This window comes from Scyliorhinus torazame, chromosome 22 (assembly GCF_047496885.1).
Source record: "Scyliorhinus torazame isolate Kashiwa2021f chromosome 22, sScyTor2.1, whole genome shotgun sequence".
NCBI classification, from domain to species: Eukaryota; Metazoa; Chordata; class Chondrichthyes; order Carcharhiniformes; family Scyliorhinidae; genus Scyliorhinus; species Scyliorhinus torazame.
This window is the reverse complement of record NC_092728.1, coordinates 52,422,840-52,450,094: the sequence shown is the minus strand read 5'-3', so window position 1 is coordinate 52,450,094 and position 27,255 is coordinate 52,422,840. Positions and strand designations below refer to the sequence as shown.

General features: G+C 48.0%; 1 protein-coding gene across 3 annotated transcripts in view; it reads right to left on the bottom strand.

The window, feature by feature from the left end:
* The window catches only part of abca2 (ATP-binding cassette, sub-family A (ABC1), member 2), a 739,176-nt gene that overhangs the window by 303,609 nt on the left and 408,312 nt on the right, over positions 1-27,255 (bottom strand). The window lies entirely within an intron of this gene.

Sequence of the window (27,255 nt, the reverse complement as noted above, 5' to 3'; positions counted from 1 at the left end):
CCATTTTTTGGACACGAAGGGCAATTTATCATGGCCAATCCACCTAACCTGCATGTCTTTGGACGGTGGGAGGTGTCATGATATTCAGGTAAACATCATGGTGCAAACATACATACATACTGATGGACAGATCAACGGACCAATCAATACACACACACCACAGCCAATCACAGGCAAGAGCATACACACTATAAAACGGGGAACACGACACTTCCGGCTCATTTCCAGCAGGAGACAGCTCAGGGCACAGAGCTCACAGCAAGCCACTCAGACATCCACCATGTGCTGAGTGCCACTCCAAGATAGTGTTAGGAATAGGTCCACAGATTCAAGGGTTATGATCGAACCACAGTAACCAGTTTACCACTGTAAATATATGTTCATAATAAAACTGAGTTGTACCATCCGCAACCGTGTTGGCTCGTCTGTGTAGCAGAGCACCCAACACATCAGGAGGAAACCGAAGCACCTGGAGGAAACCCATGCAGACACGGGAAGAACGTGCAGACTCCGCACAGATAGTGACCCAGCAGGGAATCGAACCTGGGACCCTGGCGTTGTGAAGCCACAATGCTAACCACTATGCTACCGTGCTGCTCTGCTAACCCATGATTTCCTGAGAGATCAAAAATGTATCTCTCTCAGCCTGAATACACTCAATAATGGGGCATCTACAACCCTCAGGGGTGGAAACGTTCAAAGCTCACTTCCCTCTGAGTGTTGACGATTCTCTTCCTCTCAAGCCTAAATGATTGACTCCTGAGACTGTGCCCCAAAAGTCTACATTCCCCTCAGAGAAATGCCTTCCTGGTGTCTGCCCTGACGAACCCCTTCAGAATCTTAGATGTCCCAATGAGATATTTCTCATTCTTCTAAATATTACACAGTACGTAACGAGAAGATGCTCATTAATAATGACTTAACCATCTGGCATCTTTACACACTTCTGATCAGCTTTTATCAATTGCAAGTCCTTAAATCCACTTTTGTAATGGAAATTGTCTATGTAAACTTGTCAAGTGATGATTATACTCGTCTAGCTTGGGTAACATTGGAATGGTACAGTCTTGTATCTCCTAGTCCAATGGTCTGCTCTGCAGAGGAATGTATAATGGCAAAACAACTCTAATTTCCCTGCATCCCAAATGGCATAGGATTCGCTAACCTACAAGTAATGATATAAATGCATGATCAAAAAGATGAGGGCAAAATGTATGATTTTAAAAAGCCTGCATGTAGAAACTGTCCCAGCCAGGAGACGGGAATTTTAAAAAAAACATCTCCATCAGCCTGGTTATTAATACATTTTTAATTTATTTCTCAAAATGAACCGATAATATGGCTCCAGCTGATCACATGCTGGCTTTTGGCTGTTTCTGAGCAATTTGTAAGTGACAAAGGCTAACGCCTCAAATCCTTTGCACGGAGATTGACCCAGGCTGGGATCGAGCCCGGTCCTTAGTGCTGTGAAGCAGCAGTGCTAACCACTAAGTGCGTGTAGAATAAACCAGCCATCTTACTTTACCTTATCTTGAGTTTGCTCTGGGATTATTAATACAGGTTTAGACCAAGCCAGACTAAAGAGTTGGAAAAAATACACGGCGTCTTACAAAGGGGAAACTCAGGAATCAATAGCACGTTTCAGCTTACAGAAAGTAGTGAGAGGAGAAATTTAGAGTCGAGAAATCTCTATATTTACTTCTTAGATATATTTAGTGACAGCCGTCTATGGTAGAGAGTTCCACAGGTTCACCACCCTCGCAGTGAAGAGGTTTCTCCTCGTCTCAGCCCTCAATGGCCTATCCTGGATCGTGAGACCCTGGCCCATCTTTCAAGACCACCCTCAGCCAGGGGGAAACAACACCCCTGCATCCAGTCTGTCCAGCCCTGTCAGAATTTTATACATTTCAGTGAGATCCCTTCTCATTCTTCTAAACACCAGAGTATAAAGGTCCAGTCGACCCTATCTCTCCTCATATGACAATCCTGCCATCCCAGGAATCAGCCTGATGAATCTTCATTGCACTCCCTCTATGGCAAGTATATATTTTCTCAGAGAAGGAGAGCAAAATGGCACAAAATAATAATAATAATCTTTATTAGTGTCACAAGTAGGCTTACATTAACACTGCAATGAAATTACTGTGAAAATCCCCTAGTCGCCACACTCCGGCACCTGTTCGGGTACACCGAGGAAGAATTTGGAATGTCCAATTCACCTAACAGCACGTCTTTTGGGACTTGTGGGAGGAAACCCACGCAGACACGGGGAGAACATGCAGACTCAGCGCAGACAGTAACCCAAGTCGGGAATTGAACCCGGGTCACTGGCGCTGTGAAGCAACAGTGCTAACCACTGTTCTACCGTGCCGCCCAATACTCAGGTGTGGTCTCAACAAGGCCCTGGAAGCTGCAGTAAGACATCTTTGCTCCTGTACTCAAGTCCTCTTCCAATGAAGGCCAACATACCATTTGCCTTCCTAACTGCTTACTGTAACTGCATGCTCGCTTTCAAAGACTGGTGTACGAAGAATTCGAGGCTCACTTGTAGATCAACATTTCCCAATCTATTACTATTTAAATAATACTCTGCCATTCTGTTTTTCTTACCAAAGTGGATACATTTCCACTTATCCACGTTATACCGTATGTGCCCTGTATTTTTCCACTGTGTCAACTTGTCTAAAGTGCCTTGAAGCCTTTTAAAATCCTCTTCACCACTCACATTCCTACCTAGTTTTGAGTCATCAGCAAGTTTAGAGATAATGGGCGGGATTCTCCTTTCCGGGGACTAAGTGCCCACGCCAGCAGGAAAACCGACGCAAAACACTCCGGAATCAACAGCCCCCGAAAGTGCGGAATTCTCCGCACTTCCAGCGGCCAGGTGGACGCCGGAGGGGTTGGCGCTGCTCCAACTGGAGGCGAAGGGACTGCGCGATTCGCGCATGCGCCAAAGGGCCGGAGTGATCTCGCACATGCACGGAACTGCCGGTGTGTTTTGGAGTATGCGTGGGGGGTTCTCTTCTCCGTGCTGGCCATGGCGGAGCCCTACAGGGGCCAGCGCGGAAGGAAGCTGTGCCCCCATGGCACAGGCCCGCCCGCAGATCGGTGGGCCCCGATTGCAGGCCAGACCACCGTGGGGGCTCCCCCGGGATGGATCCCCCGCGCTCTACCCGAGGACCGCATCAGCCGACCTACCTGCCAGGTCCCACCGGTACTCGAGTTGAGTGATTCACGCCGGTGGGACTAGCCAAAAACGGACTGCCACTCGGCCCATCGGGGACCGGAGAATTGCTGGGGGGGGGGCCGCTGCCAACGACCCCCGACCGGCGTGACGTGAATCCCGCCCCCGCCCGAAAACCAGCGCCCGAGAATACGGCAGCTGGAGTCGGGATTGGATTTGCGGCGCCCCCTCGAGGATACTCCGACCCGGCGGAGAATCCCGCTGAACATATTTGATTTCCTCACCCAAATCATTGATAATTATCGTGGATAGCTGGTGCCGAAGCACTGATCCATGTGGTACCCTACTGCCATTCCGAAAAAGACTCATTTATTCCTTCTCTTCCGTGAACCAAGTCTCAATCCGTGCCAGTAAATTACCATAAGACCATAAGACATAGGAGTGGAAGTAAGGCCATTGGGCCCATCAAGTCCACTCCGCCATTCAATCATGGCTGATTTCAACTCCATTTACCCGCTCTCTCTCCATAGCCCTTAATTCCTCAAGAAATCAAGAATTTATCAACTTCTGTCTTAAAGACACTCAACGTCCTGGCCTCCACCGCCCTCTGTGGCAATGAATTCCACAGACCCACCACTCTCTGGCTGAAGAAATTTCTCCTCATCTCTGTTCTAAAGTGACTCCCTTTTATTCTAAGGCTGTGCCCCCGGGTCCTAGTCTCCCCTGCTAATGGAAACAACTTCCCTACATCCACCCTATCTGAGCCATTCATTATCTTGTAAGTTTCTATTAGATCTCCCCTCAACCTCCTAAACTCCAATGAATATAATCCCAGGATCCTCAGACGTTCATCGTATGTTAGGCCTACCATTCCTGGGATCATCCGTGTGAATCTCCGCTGGACCCGCTCCAGTGCCAGTATGTCCTTCCTGAGGTGTGGGGCCCAAAATTGCTCACAGTATTCTAAATGGGGCCTAACTAATGCTTTATAAAGCTTCAGAAGTACATCCCTGCTTTTATATTCCAAGCCTCTTGAGATGAATGACAACATTGCATTTGCTTTCTTAATTACAGACTCAACTTGCAAGTTTACCTTTAGAGACTCCTGGACTAGGACTCCCAAGTCCCTTTGCACTTCAGCATTATGAATTTTGTCACCGTTTAGAAAATAGTCCATGCCTCTATTCTTTTTTCCAAAGTGCAAGACCTCGCACTTGCCCACGTTGAATTTCATCAGCCATTTCTTGGACCACTCTCCTAAACTGTCTAAATCTTTCTGCAGCCTCCCCACCTCCTCCATACTACCTGCCCCTCCACCTATCTTTGTATCATCGGCAAACTTAGCCATAATGCCCCCAGTCCCGTCATCTAGATCGTTAATATATAAAGAGAACAGCTGTGGCCCCAACACTGAACCCTGCGGGACACCACTCGTCACCGGTTGCCATTCCGAAAAAGAACCTTTTATCCCAACTCTCTGCCTTCTGCCTGACAGCCAATCGTCAATCCATGTTAGTACCTTGCCTCGAATACCATGGGCCCTTATTTTACTCAGCAGTCTCCCGTGAGGCACCTTATCAAAGGCCTTTTGGAAGTCAAGATAGATAACATCCATTGGCTCTCCTTGGTCTAACCTATTTGTTATCTCTTCAAAGAACTCCAACAGGTTTGTCAGGCACGACCTCCCCTTACTAAATCCATGCTGACTTGTCCTAATCTGACCCTGCACTTCCAAGAATTTAGAAATCTCATCCTTAACAATGGATTCTAGAATCTTGCCAACAACCGAGGTTAGGCTAATTGGCCTATAATTTTCCATCTTTTTCCTTGTTCCCTTCTTGAACAGGGGGGTTACAACAGCGATTTTCCAATCCTCTGGGACTTTCCCGGACTCCAGTGACTTTTGAAAGATCATAACTAACGCCTCCACTATTTCTTCAGCTATCTCCTTTGGAACTCTAGGATGTAGTCCATCTGGGCCCGGAGATTTATCAATTTTTAGACCTCTTAGTTTCTCTAGCACTTTCTCCTGTGTGATGGCTACCATATTCAACTCTGCCCCCTGACTCTCCGGAATTGGTGGGATATTACTCATGTCTTCTACTGTGAAGACTGACGCAAAGTACTTATTTAGTTCCTCAGCTATTTCCTTGTCTCCCATCACAAAATTACCAGCGTCATTTTGGAGCGGCCCAATGTCAACTTTTGCCTCCCGTTTGTTTTTAATGTATTTAAATAAACTTTTACTATCATTCCTAATGTTACTGGCTAGCCTACCTTCATATATGATCCTCTCTTTCCTTATTTCTCTCTTTGTTATCCTCTGTTTGTTTTTGTAGCCTTCCCAATCTTCTGACTTCCCACTAGTCTTTGCCACATTATAGGCTTTCTCTTTTGCTTTGATGCATTCCCTAACTTCCTTTGTCAGCCATGGCTGCCTAATCCCCCCTCTGATAACCTTTCTTTTCTTTGGGATGAACCTCTGCACTGTGTCCTCAATTACTCCCAGAAACTCCTGCCATTGCTGTTCTACTGTCTTTCCCACTAGGCTCTGCTCCCAGTCGATTTTCGGCAGTTCCTCCCTCATGCCCCTGTAGTTACCTTTATTTAACTGTAACACCTTTACATCTGATTCTACCTTCTTTCTTTCAAATTGGTGATTGAATTCTACCATATTATGATCACTGCCTCCTAAGTGCTCCCTTACTTTAAGATCTTTAATCAAGTCTGGCTCATTACATAACACTAAGTCCAGAATGGCCTGTTCCCTCGTGGGCTCCATCACAAGCTGTTCCAAAAAGCCCTCCTGTAAACATTCAATGAATTCCCTTTCCTTGGGTCCACTGGCAGCATTATTTACCCAGTCCACCTGCATATTGAAGTCCCCCATGATCACTGTGACCTTGCCTTTCTGACATGCACTTTCTATTTTGTGGTGCATTTTGTGCCCCCGGTCCTGACCACTGTTAGGAGGCCTGTACATAACTCCCATTATGGTTTTTTTGCCTTTGTGGTTCCTCAACTCTACCCACACAGACTCCACATCATCTGACCCTATGTCATTTAGTGCTATTGATTTAATTTCATTCCTAATTAACAAGGCAACCCCGCCCCCTCTGCCCACCTCCCTGTCTTTTCGATCGGTTGTGAATCCCTGGATGTTTAAATGCCAGTCCTGAACCCCCTGCAACCATGTCTCGGTGATGCCTATCACATCATACCTGCCAGTCACAATCTGGGCCACAAGCTCATCTACCTTGTTCCGTACACTGCGCGCATTTAAATATAGCACCTTTAGTTCTCTATTGACCGTCCCGTTTAGTTTTCTTAGTGTGGTGGACCTTGGTTTACTGAGCCTTTCCATACACTGTGTCATATTTTGTGGGATGGGGACTATCGTAACCTCTCCTGAGTTTTGTCTTTTCGTGCTTTTTTGTATTCCTAAGCAGCTACGCTTCCCACTGATTACTTCACCTCTTGGTTCCCTGACTTTCCCTTCCCCCCCCCAATCTTTAGTTTAAAGTCCTATTGACCACCCTATTTATTCTTTTCGCCACAACACTGGTCCCAGCTCGGTTCAGGTGGAGACCATCCCAACGGTATAGGTCCCCCCTGTCCCAAAACTGATGCCAGTGTCCCATGAAAAGGAACCCCTCTCTCCCACACCACTCTTTCAGCCACGTGTTAACTTCCCTTATTCTTGCCTCCCTATGCCAATTTGCACGTGGCTCGGGCAGTAATCCGGAGATTATGACCCTTGAGGACCTGTTTTTTAATTTGAATCCTAGCTCTTTATAATCTCTAAACAGGTCCTCTTTCCTAGACTTGCCTATGTTGTTGGTACCGACATGGACCACAACAACTGGATCCTCCCCCCTCCCTCTCCAGTATCCTTTCAAGCCGGTCAGAGATGTCCCGCACCCTAGCACCGGGCAGGCAACATACCATGCGGGACTCTTTATCCTGCTCACAAAGGATACTATCTATCCCCCTGATAATAGAATCCCCTACAACTACAACTTGCCTATTTACTCCCTCCCGTTGAATGGCCTGCTGAACCATGGTGCCTTGGTCAGCTGACTCATCCTTCCTGCAGCCCTGTTCGCCATCCACACAGGGAGCAAGTGCCTCATACCTGTTGGACAGAGTCAAGGGCTGAGGCTCCTGAGTTCCTGACTGCTGGTTCCCTTTACCTGCCTGACTTGGAGTCACACCCTGCTGTCCCTGGCCACTGGCAGGATTTAAACTACTTACTCTGACAGGTGTGACTGCCTCCTGAAACACAGTGTCCAGGTAAGTCTCCCCCTCCCGGATGTGCCTCAGTGTTTGAAGCTCAGACTCCAGCTCATCAACTCTGAGTCGGAGCTCTTCGAGCAGCCAACACTTACTGCAGATGTGGTCGCTGCAGCTCGCAATGGGATCTGCCAGCTCCCACATCAAGCAGCTCAAGCACATCACCTGACCAGCCATCACTAATTAATTAATTAGTTTAATTTAAGTTTATGAGTTTAGCTGTGTTTTTTTTAAAATTTGGGGCAGACTTGCTATCAACCACTCAGATCACAGCTTCCCTCTGACGTCACTTTTGGGGAAAAAACTGGAAAACAGGAAGTTTCCGTTAGGTTTTTATACTCACAGAGACTGCTCCTCCTCCTCCGAACGGCTCCCGAAATTAGGCCCGAAGAAAGAGAGAGAACAAAACAGTAGGGAAAAAGCACCTTCTCCCACTCTTCACCGAATTACCTCACTGCACCAAATTACCAAATTCTCACTCGGTCTGTATCTCTCTCACTCAGGCTGTGTCTCCTTGACCTGCGCAATGCTTACTAATGTGCGCTTTCTGTCTGTCTTTTATACAGACTTTAGGATGACTCACACTAAAACTTCAAAGAGAAGAAAACAATGTGTACCTTTGTGCCCCTCAACAGGCCTCAGGTGACTGCCAGATAACTGCCTCTCAGCAATTAGGGTGGGGGCAGCTTCAGCTAATCAGACACGAATCTACACTGCACTTTTAACTGAAAAACAGCAAAATTAGATGAACCACTTACCTTTCCTGGTTACCTCACTGCACCAAATTACCAAATTCTCACTCGGTCTGTATCTCTCTCACTCAGGCTGTGTGTCCTTGGCCTGCGCAATTACCCCCAATATTGCACACTAACCTCTTTTGTGGGACTGCATGAAAAGCTTTCTGAAAATCCCAAAACACCACATCCACTGGTGCTCCCTTGCATGTTAGTTATGTCCTTAAAAAACTCCAGGAGGTTTGTCAAGTACAAGTCATAAATCCATGCTGACTAATCATATTGATATTTTCGAAATGTTGTATTATCGCAGCCTTTATAATAGACTCCAGCATTTTCCCGAATACTGATATTAGGCTAATCGGTCTGTAATTTCCTGTTTCTACCTCCCTCCTTTTTTAAATAGTGCGATTACATTTGCCACCCTGCAGGGAATGTTCCAGAGCCAATAGAATTTTGGAAGATGACAACCACACATCCACTCTTTCCATGACCACCTCCTTTAGTACTCTGGGATGTAGATAATCAGGCCCTGGGGATTTATCAGCTTTCAGTTCTTATTATTTGTACCAAATGTCTTCTTCATTTCAACAACTTCTGCCATCCGTCTCCCCATAAAATTCTGCATCATCCTAATGGGATTTATCAATTTGACATTCTGTAGATGTGTCAAATAAATCAAGAACCAACCTAATTATTCTCAGTGAACCTCTAAACTCTACATAGCCCTCAATGTTTACCCAACTATTGGATCCAGATTCTTCATATTTTCTTTCACAGCACGTCCTTCATTTCAGCACCATCGTACAGTACTCTGTATAGAATTACATAGAGTTAACAGCACGGAAACAGACTGTGTAGCCCAACTGATCCATGCTTATGCTCCACATGAGCTTCCTCCCCAATGTTCATCTTTTCATAGAATCCCTACAGTGCCGATGGTCGGCCCATCGAGTCTGCACCGACCCCTCAAATGAGTACTCTGCCCAGTTGCGAGTGTCCATCCCGCCCCTTCCCCATAATCCCATATCCTAACCTGCGCATCCCTGGACATTTAAGGAGCAATTTATCATGGCCAATCCACCTAACCTGCACATTTTTTGGACTGTGGGAGGAAACCGGAGCACCCGAAGGAAACTCACACAGACACGGGGAGAACGTGCAAACGTCACACAGTCACCCGAGGCCGGAATTGAACCTGGGACCCTGGCGTTGTGAGGCAGCAGTGCTAACCACTGTGCCACCGTGCCGTCATGTAATCAATATCATCTTTTATTTCTTTCTCCTTCATGTATTTATCTAACTTCCCCATCAATGCACCTATATTATTCATGTCCACTACTCTTTGTGGTAATTAGTTCCACATTCTAATCACGCTCTGGAAAAGAAGAGAATGCAAAGCTTTCTCTGCATTCCCAACACGGTGAATTTTGATTTCATGTTCGACCATTTGCATCTCTCTCAACGTCAAATGCCATCTACAAATGTCTTTCCTTTCCTCTTAACATCCTGCATTCCTACACGTCATTAATTCGACTGACAAGACAGACTTTCAATACCCTTGGCTGGATTATTTAGGAATAGAATGTGCGGCAGAGGCCCCAATCATGCACTGTACATCACAGTCATCCAATTAACATTAACATTAATTGCAACCTTTTATTCCCTATTAACCACAGAACATATAATTTCAGGGTAGGTCTATCATGGGATACATGATTAATGCATCCAGCAAGGCAGACTGTTTGGCATCTGATACAGGTTTATCTACCAGTTTTGTTATATCCTCAATCAACCTACACACATTTCCCAAATGGTACCAGTCTCGCATAAACAGACAGGTTCAAAGAAATGCTCTCTGTCTGCAGGCTTGAATTGTCCGCCTGCAAAACATGTATCTTTTGCGAAACACGTCTCGCTGTAATTCGCAGCACTTTCCATTAGTGATCAACAGACACTCATTTGGCAGCTCGCTCAGCTCTTGAGTCACAGATTGCTGCTTCAAGCCCACTCCAGAGATTTGAGCACAGAGATCCCTGTTGTCACTTTGGTGCAGTGCCGAAGCGCTGCAGAAAATGCTGTGTTTTGGATGAGATTTTCAACCGAAGCTCCATCACAACTAAAAGCCCCCTCTACCCCTGATAGCCACCCAACACTGGCACTATTCCAAGGAAGTACAATATTTATCTCCCATACGGGCGATAGAAGAAGAAGCGCCACATGAACCCAAAACTTTAATTCTGATTCTCTCTTCGCAGCTGCTGCCAGATCTGCTGAGCTTTTCCAGCATTTTCTGTTTTTATTTGTGATGGGCTGAAACCATGAAAAGAACAATGTGAATGTATGTTCTTTCTGTGCATTTGGTTCTTTTGCCATTAGATTTACCACATGACATTTTTCCTTGGGTTCAGAGTCATTTCCACAGGGGAGCCTTCACTCCCTATGAATTGGAATGTGCTGTAGGTATCTAACACAAGTCTTTTGAACTTGCCCAATATATGGCCTGCCATCTCTACCGTTCCCATCACTGTGGAAGACAGAAGAATAAACACACTGGCCTAGATCTTCTGGTCTCGGGATGGTCAGACCCCAGAGGTAACCTGGAAGATATGCGGGGAAACCTCTCGGGTCCCAATGAAAGGACCCTGCAGGAATTGCCTAAGAGATTTCAACTTCCATTGGGCAATTACCATGCATCTGGAACCCTCCGAAATCCTGAATTAAAGTCAGGGGGTTCCAACTAACCTAGAAGGACCCAGGAAAAGCTGGAAGAATTAAAACCGGCTCCAAATTCTGGGTAACTACACCAGCGACACCCTCCACCGCCCCCGCCCCCACCCCATTAACCCCCCCACTTGACCAACCCCAAACCCTGACTACCCTCACCACGCACACCTCCCGAGTTCCCCTTGACCATCTCCCCTCCCCCCCAACTATTTCCACCCTAAACGCTGGCCACTCTCCTCAATCCCCAACTGCACACCCCGTCTCAAACTGCAACCCTGCACCCCCACCTGAAACCCCCACCAACCCCTCAACCTCTGACTACATAATAATAATCTTTTATTGTCACAAGTATGAAGTTACGGTGAAAAGCCCCTAGTCACCACATTCCGGCGCCTGTTCGGGTAAGCTGGTATGGGAATTGAACCCGTGCTGCTGGCCATGTTCTGCATTGCAAACCAGCTGTCTCGCCCACTGAGCTAATACATCCCAGTCTTAACAGTATACAAAAGCTAGTTTTGTAAACAGGGGGTGTGGCTTGGTTTCCCCTGATGTTCTTACACTATAAGGGAGGGACTCCAGGAGCACTTTTTCTCCACATTTCGCCAGAGGCCCGGTTTGGAGGTTCAGGGGAGAAACGTGGAGCTCCAGTGTTCAAACAGGGGAGGAGTGGCAATCCAACTGTGAAGGCCATTCCTAAGAAGGTTCCACCCACAATCTGATTGGGGTGAAGATTATACGTTACTCGACTTATGTTTCAAACAGTAAAAACGTGAATGGCGATGAGAATTTTAAAAAAACACAGTCATTATATACCCAACTACAGCTCCTTGAGGTATGGAAACCAATTAAAGTTAAGTCTCCCACGTTAGCACGCAATGGAAACTAGATCTCAGTCGGCCTGGAATTAATCTTACATGATGGTTCATTACTGACTTACAAACAAAATCTCTGCCCCATCACCATTTCTGATGACTTCTGAATAAATGCCAGTTTGAAGCAAGTCAGCCAGTGTATCTTTCAGAGTGGTTTGAAGGCAGATTGGAACAAGACAAATTAAAAGCATCTCGCTCAAATTAAAGTAGCGTGTAAAAAAGATTCATGTATTTGAATTTTAAAAAATTTGTTCATGGGATTAACACTGAAATGAAGTTACTGTGGAAAGCCTCTAGTCGCCACATTCCGGCGCCTGTTCGGGTACACAGAGGGAGAATTCAGAATATTCAAATTACCCAGTAGCACGTCTTTCGGGACTTGTGGAAGGAAAACGGAGCACCCGGAGGAGCCCACACAGACACAGAAAGAATGTCACAGACAGTGACCCAAGCCGGGAATCGAACCTGGGACCCTGGTGCTGTGAAGTCATAGTGCTAACCACTATGCTACCATGCTGCCCTGAGTGAACCAGATGGGTTTTTAACGACAATCGACAATCGTTTCATGGTCATCTTTAGAATTTTAATTCCAAATTTTTTTATTGAACTCAAATTTCACCATCTGGGATTCAAACCCAGGTCCCCAGAGAATGACTCTGGGTCTCTGGATTATGAGTCAACTGACAATACCACTACGCCTCTGCCTCCCCCTGACACCTGCCTCGCCCCAAATGGCTGTACTCCCTTCCTGGGACAGATTCTGCACCAAAACACTTTGGACTCATTGTGAGGCATTGCCTTATCCAAGAACAGCCACAGTAATAAACACTCATATATTAAGGCCTCTCTCAACTACATTTCATCCATGTCCTGATGTGTACATCAGCCAGAATGAGCCATTTCCTATATGTGAACAGAGAGTTATAACCCTGCAAGGACCCTGGCAATAAAAAAAAAGCAGCCAACAGCAGCATATATCTTAGAGACACTAAAACAAAATATTGTTAACTCTGCTTCTCTCACCACAGCTGCTTGCCAGACCTGCTGAGTTTTCCCAGCATTTTCTGTTGTTACACCTTGAGAGTAATTTTGCCACTCTTGCATCTATCTAATGCTTTTATTCTTGAATGGAATAATTCGGAGTACTTGTTAATCTTTTGGTAGTATCTGACCATCTTCAAACGTTCAGTCATAGATTTCCTGCCCTAAGTAGACTCAATGTCCCATTTATGGTTGGGGTGATAATCCAGGAATGAGCATCTGCTTTGTGCAGTACACTGGTATGGCTCAAAGCTAGCACCTCAGTCAACAAGAGCCCCCTCAAAGACTGGCCTTATCTCGAACTGCTGGCCCTGGGTAAAGTTTTCCCATAACGTGAACTGACGAGAAAGCCTTTGAAATTCCGAATGTCCCTGTCTGCATGTTACTATTTCACCCGCGGGACCAACAAAGTAGACAACCTATTGTCATGCAAAATTGCATTTGGCTTCTTTGACCATTCAGGTGCTGAGGAGATAGATTCACCTGCTTTGAATCACAATCAGTGATTCCTGTACAAGATTGCGCCCAAAATTCCATCCATTTTCATAAGTATTTATTTTCCCTCTCAGGTTTCCACTCAAGGTCATTTGTATGTCAATGAACGCCAAATCTGCCATGAAGCATTGCCATCAGAGAGTTACAACTTATTTAAAATAGAATTTTACTTTAAAAAGTATCCCTTTATATATTCCAGGCAGTCATTCGATGCCAAAGAGGAATATGTTGAGTATGTGGTTGAAACACCCCTGTGATAGCACAGTGATCAGATGTGGATAACCCAGTGACTGGGGTGGATAGGTCAGCGACTAGGGGTGGTTAAGTCAGTTACTGGGGGTGGATAATCCAGGCTGAGAGTGGATAATCTAGTGACTGGGAGTGGATAACCCTGTGACGGGGGGTGGATAACCCAGGCTGGGAGTGGATAACCCAGTGACTGGGGGTGGATAACCCAGTGACTGGGGGTGGATAACCCAGTGACTGGGGGTGGATAACCCAGTGACGGGGGGTTGGTAACCCAGTGACGGGGGGTTGGTAACCCAGTGACGGGGGTGTGTGGATAACCCAGTGACGGGGGGTGGGTAACCCAGGCTGGGAGTGGATAACCCAGTGACTGGGGGCGGATAACCCAGTGACAGGGGGTGGATAACCCAGTGACTGGGGGTGGATAACCCAGTGACTGGGGGTGGATAACCCAGTGACTGGGGGTGGATAACCCAGTGACTGGGGGTGGATAACCCAGTGACGGGGCGTTGGTAACCCAGTGAGGGGGCGTTGATAACCCAGTGACGGGGGGTAGATAACCCAGTGACGGGGGGTAGATAACCCAGTGACGGGTGGGTAGATAACCCAGTGATGGGGGGGTAGATAACCCAGTGACGGGGGGGGTAGATAACCCAGTGACGGGGGGGTGGATAACCCAGTGACAGGGGGGTAGATAACCCAGTGACGAGGGGGTGGATAACCCAGTGACGGGGGGTGGATAACCCAGTGACGGGGGGTAGATAACCCAGTGACGGGGGGTAGATAACCCAGTGACAGGGGCTGGATAACCCAGGCTGAGCGTGGATAACCTAGTGACAGGGGGTGGATAACCCTGTGACGGGGGGTGGATAACCCAGGCTGGGAGTGGATAACCCAGTGACTGGGGGTGGATAACCCAGTGACGGGGGGTGGATAACTCAGTGACGGGGGGGGGTGGATCCCCTAGTGACGGGGGGTGGATAACACAGTGACGGGGATGTGAATAACCCAGTGACAGAGGGTTCATAACCCAGTGACAGGGGGTGGATAACCCAGTGAGGGGGGGGGGGGGGGTGTGGATAACCCAGTGACTAGGGGTGGATAACCCAGTGACGGGGGGTAGATAACCCAGTGACCGGGGGGGGGGGGGGGGGGGTAGATAACCCAGTGACAGGGGGGTGGATAACCCAGTGACGGGGGGGGTGGATAACCCAGTGACGGGGGTGGATCACCTAGTGACGGGGGGGTGGATCACCTAGTGACGGGGGGTGGATAACCCAGTGACAGGTGGTGGATAACCCAGTGAGGGGGGGGGGGTGGATAACCCAGTGACTAGGGGTGGATAGCCCAGTGACGGGGGGGTAGATAACCCAGTGACGGGGGGGGGGGGGCGGGGTAGATAACCCAGTGATGGGGGGGTGGATAACCCAGTGACGGGGGGTGGATAACCCAGTGACGGGGGGTGGATCACCTAGTGACGGGGGGTGGATAACCCAGTGACAGGTGGTGGTTAACCCAGTGAGGGGGGGTGGATAACCCAGTGACTAGGGGTGGATAACCCAGTGACGGGGGGTGGATAACCCAGTGACGTGGGGTGGATAACCCAGTGACGGGGGGTGGATAACCCAGTGATGGGGGGGTGGATAACTCAGTGACGGGGGGTAGATAACCCAGTGACGGGGGGGTAGATAACCCAGTGACGGGGGGGTGGATAACCCAGTGACGGGGGGGGGGTAGATAACCCAGTGACGTGGCGTTGGTAACCCAGTGTTGGGGGGGGGGTGGATAACCCAGTGACAGGGGGGGTGGATAACCCAGTGACGGGGGGGGGGGGGTAGATAACCCAGTGACAGGGGGGGTGGATAACCCAGTGACGGGGGGTGGATAACCCAGTGACGGGGGGTGGATAACCCAGTGACGGGGCGTTGGTAACCCAGTGACTGGGGATGGATAACCCTGTGACGGGGGGGTGGATAACCCAGTGACGGGGGGGGGGGTAGATAACCCAGTGACGGGGGGGTAGATAACCCAGTGACGGGGGGGGGGGGGTGGATAACCCAGTGACGTGGGATAGATAACCCAGTGACAGGGGCTGAATAACCCAGGCTGAGAGTGGATAACCTAGTGACAGTGGGTGGATAACCCAGTGACGGGGCGTTGGTAACCCAGTGACGGGGGGTGGATAACCCAGTGACGGCGGGGGTGGATAACCCAGTGACGGGGGGTGACTAACCCAGTGACGGGGCGTTGGTAACCCAGTGACGGGGGGTAGATAACCCAGTGACGGCGGGGGTGGATAACCCAGTGACGGGGGTGACTAACCCAGTGACGGGGCGTTGGTAACCCAGTGACAGGGGGTGGATAACCAAGTGACGGGGGGGGGGGGGTGGATAACCCAGGCTGAGAGTGGATAACCTAGTGACGGGGGGGTGGATAACCCAGTGACGGGGCTTTGGTAACACAGTGACGGGGGTGGATAACCTAGTGATGGGGGTGTGGATAACCCAGGCTGGGAGTGGATAACCCAGTGACTGGGGGTGGATAACCCAATGACGGGGGGTGGATCACCTAGTGACGGGGGGTGGATAACACAGTGACGGGGGGTGGATAACCCAGTGACGGGGGTGGATAACCCAGTGACTAGGGGTGGATAACCCAGTGACTGTAGGTGTATAACCCAGTGATGGCGGGTGGATAACCCAGTGAGGGGGGGTGGATAACCCAGTGACGGGGGGTGGATAACCCAGTGACGGGGGGTGGATCACCTAGTGACGGGGGGTGGATAACACAGTGACGGGGGGTGGATACCCCAGTGACAGGGGGTGGATAGCCCAGTGAGTGGGGGGGGGGGGGTGGATAACCCAGTGACTATGGGTGGATAACCCTGTGACAGGGGCTGAATAGCCCAGGCTGAGAGTGGATAACCCAGTGACGGGGGGTGGATAACCCAGTGACGGGGCGTTGGTAACCCAGTGACGGGGGGTGGATAACCCAGTGACGGGGCGTTGGTAACCCAGTGACGGGGGGTGGATAACCCAGTGACGGGGCGTTGGTAACCCAGTGACGGGGCGTTGGTAACCCAGTGACGGGGCGTTGGTAACCCAGTGATGGGGCGTTGGTAACCCAGTGATGGGGGGTGGATATCCCAGTGACTGGGGATGGATAACCTAGTGACGGGGGGGTGGATAACCTAGTGACGGGGGGTGGATAACCCAGTGACTGGGGATGGATAACCCAGTGACTGAGGGTGGACAACCCAGTGAATGGGAGTGGATAACCCAGTGACTAGGGGTGGATAACCCAGTGACTGGGGATGGAGAACCCGGTGAATGGGTGTGGATAACCTAGTGACTGGGGATGGATAACCCAGTGAATGGGGGTGGATAACCCAGTGCCTGGGGATGGATAACCCAGTGACTGAGGGTGGACAACCCAGTGAATGGGAGTGGATAACCCAGTGACTAGGGGTGGATAACCCAGTGACTGGGGATGGATAACCCGGTGACTAGGGGTGGATAACCCAGTGACTGAAGGTGGATAACCCAGTGAATGGGGGTGGGTAACCCAGTGACTGAGGGTGGATAACCCAGTGAATGGGAGTGGATAACCCAGTGACTAGGGGTGGATAACCCAGTGACTGGGGATGGATAACCCGGTGACTAGGGGTGGATAACCCAGTAACTGGGGATGGATAACCCAGTGAATGGGGGTGGGTAACCCAGTGACGGGGGTTGGATAACCCAGTGACTGGGGATGGATAACCCAGTGACTGAGGGTGGACAACCCAGTGAATGGGAGTGGATAACCCAGTGACTAGGGGTGGATAACCCAGTGACTGAGGGTGGATAACCCAGTGACTGAGGGTGGATAACCCAGTGAATGGGAGTGGATAACCCAGTGAATGGGAGTGGATAACCCAGTGCCTAGGGGTGGATAACCCAGTGACTGGGGATGGATAACCCAGTGACTAGGGTTGGATAACCCAGTGACTAGGGGTGGATAACCCAGTGACTGGGGATGGAAAACCCAGTGAATGGGGGTGGGTAACCCAGTGACTAGGTGTGGATAACCCAGTGACTAGGGGTGGATAACACAGTGGCTGTGGATGGATAACCCAGTGACTGGGGATGGATAACCCAGGTGACTGGGGGTGGGTAACCCAGTGACTAGGGGTGGATAACCCAGTGACTGGGGATGGATAACCCAGTAACTGGGGATGGATAACCCAGTGAATGGGTGTGGGTAACCCAGTGACTGGGATGGATAACCCAGTGAATGGGGGTGCGTAACCCAGTGACTGGGGATGGATAACCTAGTGACTGGGGATGGATAACCTAGTGACTGGGGATGGATAACCCAGTAACAGGGATTGGATAACCCAGTAACAGGGGGTGGATAACCCAGTGACTGGGGGTGGATAACCTAGTGACTGGGGGTGTATAACCAAGTGACAGGATGTGGACAACTCAGTGACTGAGGCTGGATAAGTGCAGCCGCACAGTGACTATAGCTAACATTGACTTGTGGTTCACACTAAACTGTACTGCAGAGTTAAAGTAAAAGTCGGTGTTGTTTCAAGTGTGAGGAGAGGCCTCTGCTTTCACTCGCTCCAAATTGGTGCTGATCGTGTCATGTGATGCTATATAGACCACAATGTAAAACAATGCCAAAGTGGATTCCCCAACTCTAAACGTGTGGACTGACCCCATTGATCCACAATTGTAAAGCAGAACAAAGCAACTTAAAATGGGGACTTAATGTACAGGATTCTGAGCCAGGGGAGAGGAAGAGTCTGGGGAAAGGAAGAAACCAAGACAACAACAGAACAAGAGAGGGATGAGCAGCATGGTGGCACAGTGGTGAGCACTGCTGCATCACAGCGCAGAGGTCCCAGGTTCAATCCCAGCCCTAGGTCACTGTCCCGGTGGAGTTTGCACATTCTCCCCGTGTTTGCGTGGGTTTCGCCCCCACAGCCCAAAGATGTGCAGGCTAGGTGGATTGGCCATGCTAAATTGCCCCTTAATTGGAAAAAATTATTTGGGTACTCTAAATTTTAAAAAAAGAACAAGCGAGGGCAAGACTGGGATAGAGAAAGTAAGTGAGAGAGAGAGATGGCAAGACAAAATAATACACATACAGACAGACATAGCAAACAAATACGGAGTGCATTATTATTATTACATTTACCCATGGCCAACATTAGCAGGGCGGCATGGTGGCACAGTGGTTAGCACTGGGACCCAGGTTAAATTCCGGCTTTGGGTGACTATCTGAGTGGAGTTTGCACGTTCTCCCCGTGCCTGCGTGGGTTTCCTCCAGGTGCTCTGGTTTGCTCCCACAGTCCAAAGATGTGTCGTTTAGGTTGATTGGCCATGCTTAATTACCGCTTAGTATGCAGGGATGTGTAGGTTAGGCGGGATTACCGGGATAGGGCGGGGGAGTGGACGCAGGTGGGGCCTCTTTCAGAGGGTCGGTGCAGACCCGATGGGCCGAATGGCCTCCTTCTGCACTGTAGGAACTAAAATTCTATGGGATCAGGTCATATAATTTATGGAGCCCTGTGCCGTACTTCATCTTTCTTTTAACAATTCACCAGCGCTCAACATGTATCCTTTTCTGGAGCTTTAATGAAGAAAGTATTAATGTTTGTAGCAGCACTTGGTTCATCCTCCCCCATTATCTCACCCACTTAATGTCCAGCATGGTCTGCATTAAAATTTCCCGAATGCACCCGTTTGTACCTACAACACTCTGGAAGGAGAAATAAGAGCTGAGAGGATTTTTGCTTCCAGTATTAGGTCTAAGTGTTTGCTTCCCATTAGCTGCTTTTTGTATACAACTCAGAGATGGTGGTTCAAGTACTCTGAAAGGCTAACTGTAATTACTCTGTGCATATGAACTGACCGAGATTAACAGCAACAGCAATTGGGTTGAATGTTATCATCGCAAGAACACAGGGGTACGTAGATTTACGCCATTTGGCTCATCTAGCCTGGTCCGCCATTTGGCGGCCTCAGCTCCACATTCCAACCTGTCCCTCAACCCATCATTCCTGACTTCTTTATCAATGAAAGATCTGTCTCACCCAGCTTTGAACATATTCAATGACCCAGCCTCTATTGCTTTCCCGTGAAGAGAATTCCCCAAACACATCCTACCTGGCTGCATCACAGCCTGGTCTAGCAGCTGCTCCTGACTCCTGAATGACCCTCTAATGGACTGATCTGATCTCTTCACACATCTTCTCTACTGAGTAGTACTACACTTCCTGTATGAATCATAGAATTTACAGTGCAGAAGGAGGCCATTTGGCCCATCGAGTCTGCACCAGCTCTTGGAAAGAGCACCCTACCCAAGGTCCACACCTCCACCCTGTCCCCATAACCCAGTAACCCCACCCAACACGAAGGGTAATTTTGGACACTAAGGGCAATTTAGCATGGTCAATCCACCGAACCGGCACATCCTTGGACTGTGGGGGGGGGGGCGGAGCACCCGGAGGGGGCCCGCGCACACGCGGGGAAAACGTGCAGACTCCGCACAGACAGTGACCCAAGCCGGAAATCGAACCTGGGACCCTGGAGCTGTGAAGCAATTGTGCTAAACACAATGCTACCGTGCTGTATGCTTCGGCCGATCTTGTGTCTATGTATTTATAGTGTGTATTTTATGTTTGCCCTGTGTATTTTCTTTTCATCTCTTTAAAAAATAAATTTAGAGTACCCAATTCATTTTTTCCAATTAAGGGACAATTTTAGCGTGTTCAATTCACCTACCCTGCACAACTTCGGGTTGTGGGGGTGAAACCCACACAAACACGGGGAGAATGTGCACACTCCACATGGACAGTGACCCGGAGCCGGGATCGAACCTGGGACCTCGGTGCCGTGGGGCAGCGATGCTAACCACTGCGCCACCGTGCTGCCCTTGTATTTTTTTTTCATGTGCGGGATGATCTGCCTTGATGGACGATAAGGGAATAGTGTAGATGGGCTTTAGAGTGGTTTCACAGGTCGGTGCAGCATCGAGGGCCGAAGGGCCTGTACTGCGCTGTAATGTTCTATGTCTATGTCTAATGACCCTCTGAGAGAAAATAATTCTCTTTCTCTTGGTCTTAAATTGCCTAATTTTTAAACTGAGTATCGCTTGTTCTAGACTGCCACAGAAGGGGAAAACATCCGCTCAGTATCCACCTTGTCAAGTCCCCTCAGGATCTTATTTGCTTCAATAAGATCACCTCTCATTCTTCTAAATTCCAATGGATACAGGCGCAGCCTGCTCAACCTTTTCTCATACGATAACACCTTAGGAATCAGTCGAGTGAACCTTCTCTGAATTGTTATCAGTGCAATTATTCCCTTTCTTAAGTAAAGAGACCTAAACTGTGCACGGTACTCCCGATGCAGTGTAACTGCGGCCCTCTACTACTGGAGCACTCGATTCCACTTGCAATAAAAGCCAACATTTCTTATTCACTTGCTGCACCTGCATACTAACCTTGTGTGTTCCAGGACACCCAGATTCCTCAGTTCTATATAGTTTTCCAGTCTCTCACCATTCAAATATTATACTGTTTTTCTAATCTTCCTGCCAAAGTGGACAAGATCGCATCTTCCCACATTATGCTCTATCTGTCCAGGTTTTTGCCCACTCACTTAACCTATCTAAATTCCTTTGTAGACTCTCATGTCCTCTTGGCAACTTACTTTCCTACCCTATCCTTGTATCATCAGCAAATCTGGCAGGCACACCTTGTGTTTGTTCATCCACGTCACTGATATAAATTGTAAATGGGTGAGGCCCCAGCACTAATCCCTGTGACAATCCACCAACGTCCACCAAGAACAATTAGATTCGCCACTCGGGAGATTTTCATCACGTGCATCTGGGTTGGACTTGAACAAATGTCGGAAAAGTAAAATAATAGCTGTGTACCCGGTTGTGTAATGCATGCCCCTCCAATCAAGCATTTCTTGAATTGAAAAATTAAATCCATCTCACGCTCGCCTGTATATACAGGTCACTGTTTTCAAAAATATGGCCTTAACCTTGTTGAGTACTTCTCAAGAATAATGTAATGCTTCCACAGTATAAATAAGAAAAATCTGATGTTATTATTCTTCAATAATTACAAAATGAACAGTACAACTGGTGCCCTGTGAGATATTGATTTCTATTTTATATGGCAATGGCCCCTGTAACTCATTTTTCCTGCAGTGCATGTTCGTGTTCCCTACTCACAATGTTTAAATCAATATCACAGCTGTCAGCAGCTATGATTAGCATCTTATACTCAGCAGCCTTTGCTTATTTATGGAGAACATTTTTCTGCCAGATTTTTGTTCATAAGAACTAGGAGCTGGAGTAAGCCATCTGGCTCCTCGGGCCTACTCCATTTAATGAGATCATGGCTGATCTTTTGTGGACTCAGCTCCACTTTCCGGCCTGAACACCATAACTCTTTATCCCTTTATTCTTCAAAAAACTATCTCTCTTTATCTTAAAAACATTTAATGAAGGAGCCTCAACTGCTTCACTGGGCAAGGAATTCCATAGATTCACAACCCTTTGGGTGAAGAAGTTCCTCCTAATCTACTTCCCCTTATTTTGAGGCTATGACCCCTAGTTCTGCTTTCACCCACCAGTGGAAACAACCTGCCTGCATCAATCCTATCTATTCCCTTCATAATTTTATATGTTTCTATAAGATCCCTCCTCATCCTTCTAAATTCCAATGAGTACAGTCCCAGTATACTCAACCTCTCCTTGTAATCCAACCCCCTCAACTCTGGGATTAACCTAGTGAATCTCCTCTGCACACTCTCCAGTGCCAGTACGTCCTTTCTCAGGTAAGGAGATCAAAACTGAACACAATGCTCCAGGTGTGGCCTCACTAACACTTTATACAATTGCAGCATAACCTCCCTAGTCTTAAACTCCATCCCTCTAGCAATGAAGGACAAAACTCCATTGGCCTTCTTAATCACCTGTTACACCTGTAAACCAACTTTCTGCGACTCATGCACTAGCACACCCAGGTCTCTCTGCACAGCAGCATGTTTTAATATTTTATCATTTAAATAATAATCCCTTTTGCTGTTAATCCCACCAAAATGGATAACCTCACATTTGGCAACATTGTATTCCATCTGCCAGACCATAGCCCGTTCACTTAACCTATCCAAATCCCTCTGCAGACTTCCGCTGTACTTTTTGCTTTACCACTCAGCTTAGTGTCGTCTGCAAACCTGGACACATTGCACTTGGTTCCCAACTCCAAATCATCTATGTAACTTGTGAACAATTGTGGGCCCAACACTGATCCCTGAGGGACACCACTAGCTACTGAGTGCCAACCAGAGAAATATCCATTAATCCCCACTCTTTGCTTTCTATTAATTAACCAATCCTCTATCCATGCTACTACTTTCCCCTTAATGCCATGCATCTGTATATTATGCAGCAATCTTTTGTGTGGCACCTTGTCAAAAGCTTTCTGAAAATCCACATATACTACAGCCATTGGCTCCCTGTTATCGACCGCATTGGAAATGTCCTCAAAACATTCCACTAAATTAGATAGGCACGACCTGACCTTTATGAACCCATGCTGCGTCTGCCCAATGGGACAATTTCCATCCAGATGCCTCGCTATTTCTTCCTTGATGATAAATTCCAGCATCTTCCCTACTACCGAAGTTAAGCTAACTGGCCTATACTTACCCGCTTTCTGCCTACCTCCTTTTTTAAACAGTGGTGTCATGTTTGCTAATTTCCAAACCGCCGGGACCACCCCAGTCTAGTGAATTTTGGTAAATTATCACTGGTGCATTTGCAATTTCCCTAGCCATTTCTTTTAGCACTCTGGGATGCATTCCATCAGGGCCAGTGTCTACCTTTAGTCTACCTTTAGCCCCATTAGCTTGCCCATCACTACCTCCTTAGTGATAACAATCATCTCAAGGTCCTCACCTGTCAGAGCCTCATTTCCATCAGTCACTGACATGTTATTTGTGTCTTCCACTGTGAAGACCGACCCAAAAAACCTGTTCAGTTCCTCAGCAATTTTCTCATCTCCCATTATTAAATCTCCCTTCTCATCCTCCAAAGGACCAATATTTACCTTGGCCACTCTTTTTTGTTTTATATATTTGTAGAAACATTTACTATCTGCTTTTATATTCTGAGCAAGTTTACTCTCATATTCTTCTTTATAGCTTTTTTAGTAGCTTTCTGTTGCTCCCTAAAGATTTCCCAGTCCTCTAGTCTCCCACCAATCTTTGCCACTTTGCATGCCTTTTATCTTCAATTTGATACTCTCCCTTATTTCCTTAGATATCCACAGTCGATTTTCCCTCTTTCTACCGTCCTTCCTTTTTGTTGGTATAAACTTTGCTGAGCACTGTGAAAAATCGCTTGGAAGGTTCTCCACTGTTCCTCAACTGTTTCACAATAAAGTCTTTGCTCCCAGTCTACCTTAGCTAGCGCTTCTCTCATCCCATTGTAATCTCCTTTGTTTAAGCACAAAACACGAGTGTTTGATTATACCTTCTCACCCTCCTTCTGTATTTTAATTTCCATCATATTGTGATCGCTCCTTCCGAGAGGATCCCCAACTATGAGATCATTAATCAATCCTGTCTCATTACACAGGACCAGATCTAGGACCGCTTGTTCCCTCGTAGGTTCCATTACATACTGTTCTAGGAAATTATCACGGATACATTCTATAAACTCCTCCTCAAGGCTGCCTTGACCGACTTGGTTAAACCAATCGACATGTAGATTAAAATCCCCCATGATAACTTCTGTACCATTTTTACATGCATCCGTTATTTATTTGTTTATTGCCTGCCCCACCATAATGTTACTATTTGGTGGCCGATAGACTACTCCTATCAGTGACTTTTTCGCCTTACTATTCCTGATTTCCACCCAAATCGATTCAACCTTATCCTCCATAGCACCGATGTCATCCCTTACTATCGCCCGGATGTCATCCTTGAATAACAGAGCTACACCAACTCTCTTGCCATCCACTCTGCCTTCCGTATAGTTTGATACCCTTGGATATTTAACTCCCAGTCGTGACCATCCTTTAACCATGTTTCAGTAATGGCCACTAAATCACAGTCATTCACGATAATTTGCGCCATCAACTCATTTACCTTATTCCGAATACTACGAGCATTCAGGTAAAGTACACTTATGTTGTCTTTTATACCTCTGTTTTGAATCTTAACACCTTGACCAGTAACCTCTCAAGTTATTTTTCCTCTTAACATTTCTCCTAATTTTCCTAGTCGTTGAACCCATATCTTCATGTAACAACCTGCCACGTCACTTTCCATTCATGTTTTTACTTCCCGTTTTATTCCTTTTAGTATTACTGGGCCTATTCACTGAGCTCCCCTCAGTCACTGTACCTTGTACTGTCACCCTTTTTGACTTTTGACTATGGCCTCTCTGTCTTACACTTTCCCCCTTACTGCCTTTTGTTTCTGTCCCTGTTTTACTACCTTCTGACTTTCTGCATCGGTTCCCAACCCCCTGCCACATTAGTTTAAACACTCCCCAACTGCTCTAGCAAATAGCTCCCCTCGGACATCAGTTCCAGTCCTGCCCAGGTGTAACCCGTCCAGTTTGTACAGGTCCCACCTCCCCCAGAACCGGTCCCAATGCCCCAGGAATCTGAAACCCTCCCCCTGACACCATCCCTTCAGCCACGTATTCATCCTATATATCCTGTCATTTCTACTCTGACTAGCACGTGGCACCGGTAGTAATCCTGAGATCACTACCTTCGAGGTCCGATTTCTTAACTTCCTTCCTAGCTCCCTGTATTCTGCTTTTAGGACCTCATCCCTTTTTTTTTTACCTATGTCAGTTGTACCGATGTGTACCAGGACGAACAGAATGTCCTGTACCCGCTCCGAGATATTCTTGACCCTAGCACCAGGGAGACAACATACCATCCTGGAGTCTCGTTTGCTGCCACAGAAACGCCTGTCTATTCCCCTTACAATTGAATCCCCTAAACTATTGCACTGTCACACTTATCACCCCTCCCTTCTGCAGCAGAACCAACCATGATGCCATGAGTTTGGCTGTTGCGGTTTTCCCGAGAGGCCATTCCCCTCAACAGTATCCAAAGCGGTATATCTGTTCTGCAGGGGAATGGCCACAGGAGATTCCTGCCTCGCTCGCTTTCTCTGTCTGGTGGTCACCATTCCGTTCCTGCCTGCGAAGTCTGAGCCTGCGGTGTGACCACCGCTCTATACGTGCCATCCATGATACTCTCCGACTCGCGGATGCTCCACAGTGTCTCCAGCCACCGCTCCAGCTCTGAAACTCGAGCTTCCAGGGGTTGTAACTAGAGACACTTCCTGTACACATGCTGACCCTGGGGACTGGAACTGTCCCCAGCCTGCCACGTGGAGCAAGAGGAACAGACCACGCCTTGGAGCTGTCCTGCCATGATTTATTCCTTTAAATTAAACCTTTGAAATTAAACTTTAGAAAGATGTTTTTGTGTCAGATTAAATCCAATCCAATCCCCGTATACTATTTAATTAGATAACTGAGTATTTATCCCTCTACTGCTTAAAATAAACTTTGCATTAATCCTGCACCCGCAAATGGAACGGCACTTGTGGGATCGGAGGCCCTCAGGTGCTTGCCCCCTGGGCAGCCTGGCACTGCCGTTGCCATCCGGGCACCTTGGCACTGCCTGCCTGGCACTTCCAAAATGCCCAGGTGGCACTGACAGCTGGCAGGGGCACTGCCAGGGTGCCAAGCTGACACTGCCAAGCTGACATTTTTTACACTGCGAGGATCGGGCCGGGGGTGCCCTGCGCGGGTGTTGGGGGTTCTGGTGGGGGAAGGGGGGGGGGGCAAGGACCCCCTTATATGCGAGTTGGACTTTTGGTCACATCGGGGGATGGGAGATTCGAGGGGTTTGAGAGAGCGGGACACCATTTAAAACTGGAGTCCTGATCTCTCCCTGCACTGAGTTCCAGCGAGTGGACCTCCTCAGTGCAGGGAACGGGGTTAAGTGCAGCCTTGGCCATGCGTTCCCTGCTGAGGCCTCCGATCTCCGGGAGTGGGGGGGGGGGGGGGGGGGAGGAGGAAGAGAGACCCTGCGTCACCTGCTGAGGGATGAGGGATCTCATCCAGTGTCTTTTGCTAGGGAGGGGGGAACCCCATCCTGTATCCACACCTGACACAGCATGGCCGCCGACACCTTTTGGCAGGTATGCAGAAAGCCAATGATGTTGTTTGCAGGAGGCGGCCTCCACAACGACCTGACTGTGATTTCCACTCTTACAATCTTTAAAATATCAATTTTCCTCTTTTATCTCCCACACCGGTTGCTTGTAATATTCAATCAATTTTGTTTGTAGAAACATAGAAAACAGGAGCAGGAGGAGGCCATTCGGCCCTTCGAGCCTGCCCTGCCAATCATTATGATCATGGCTGATCATCCAACTCAATAGACTAATCCCGCTTTCCCCCCCTATCCCTTGGTTCCCTTCGCCCTTTGTGCTATAGAAACATAGAAAAGTACATAGAAAATGGTTCATTTATTTAAAAGTAATCATTGGCTCGGCACTTTTTTGGGACTGAAGATGAATGGTCGCAGGTTTAAGAGTTGTGTTTTTTT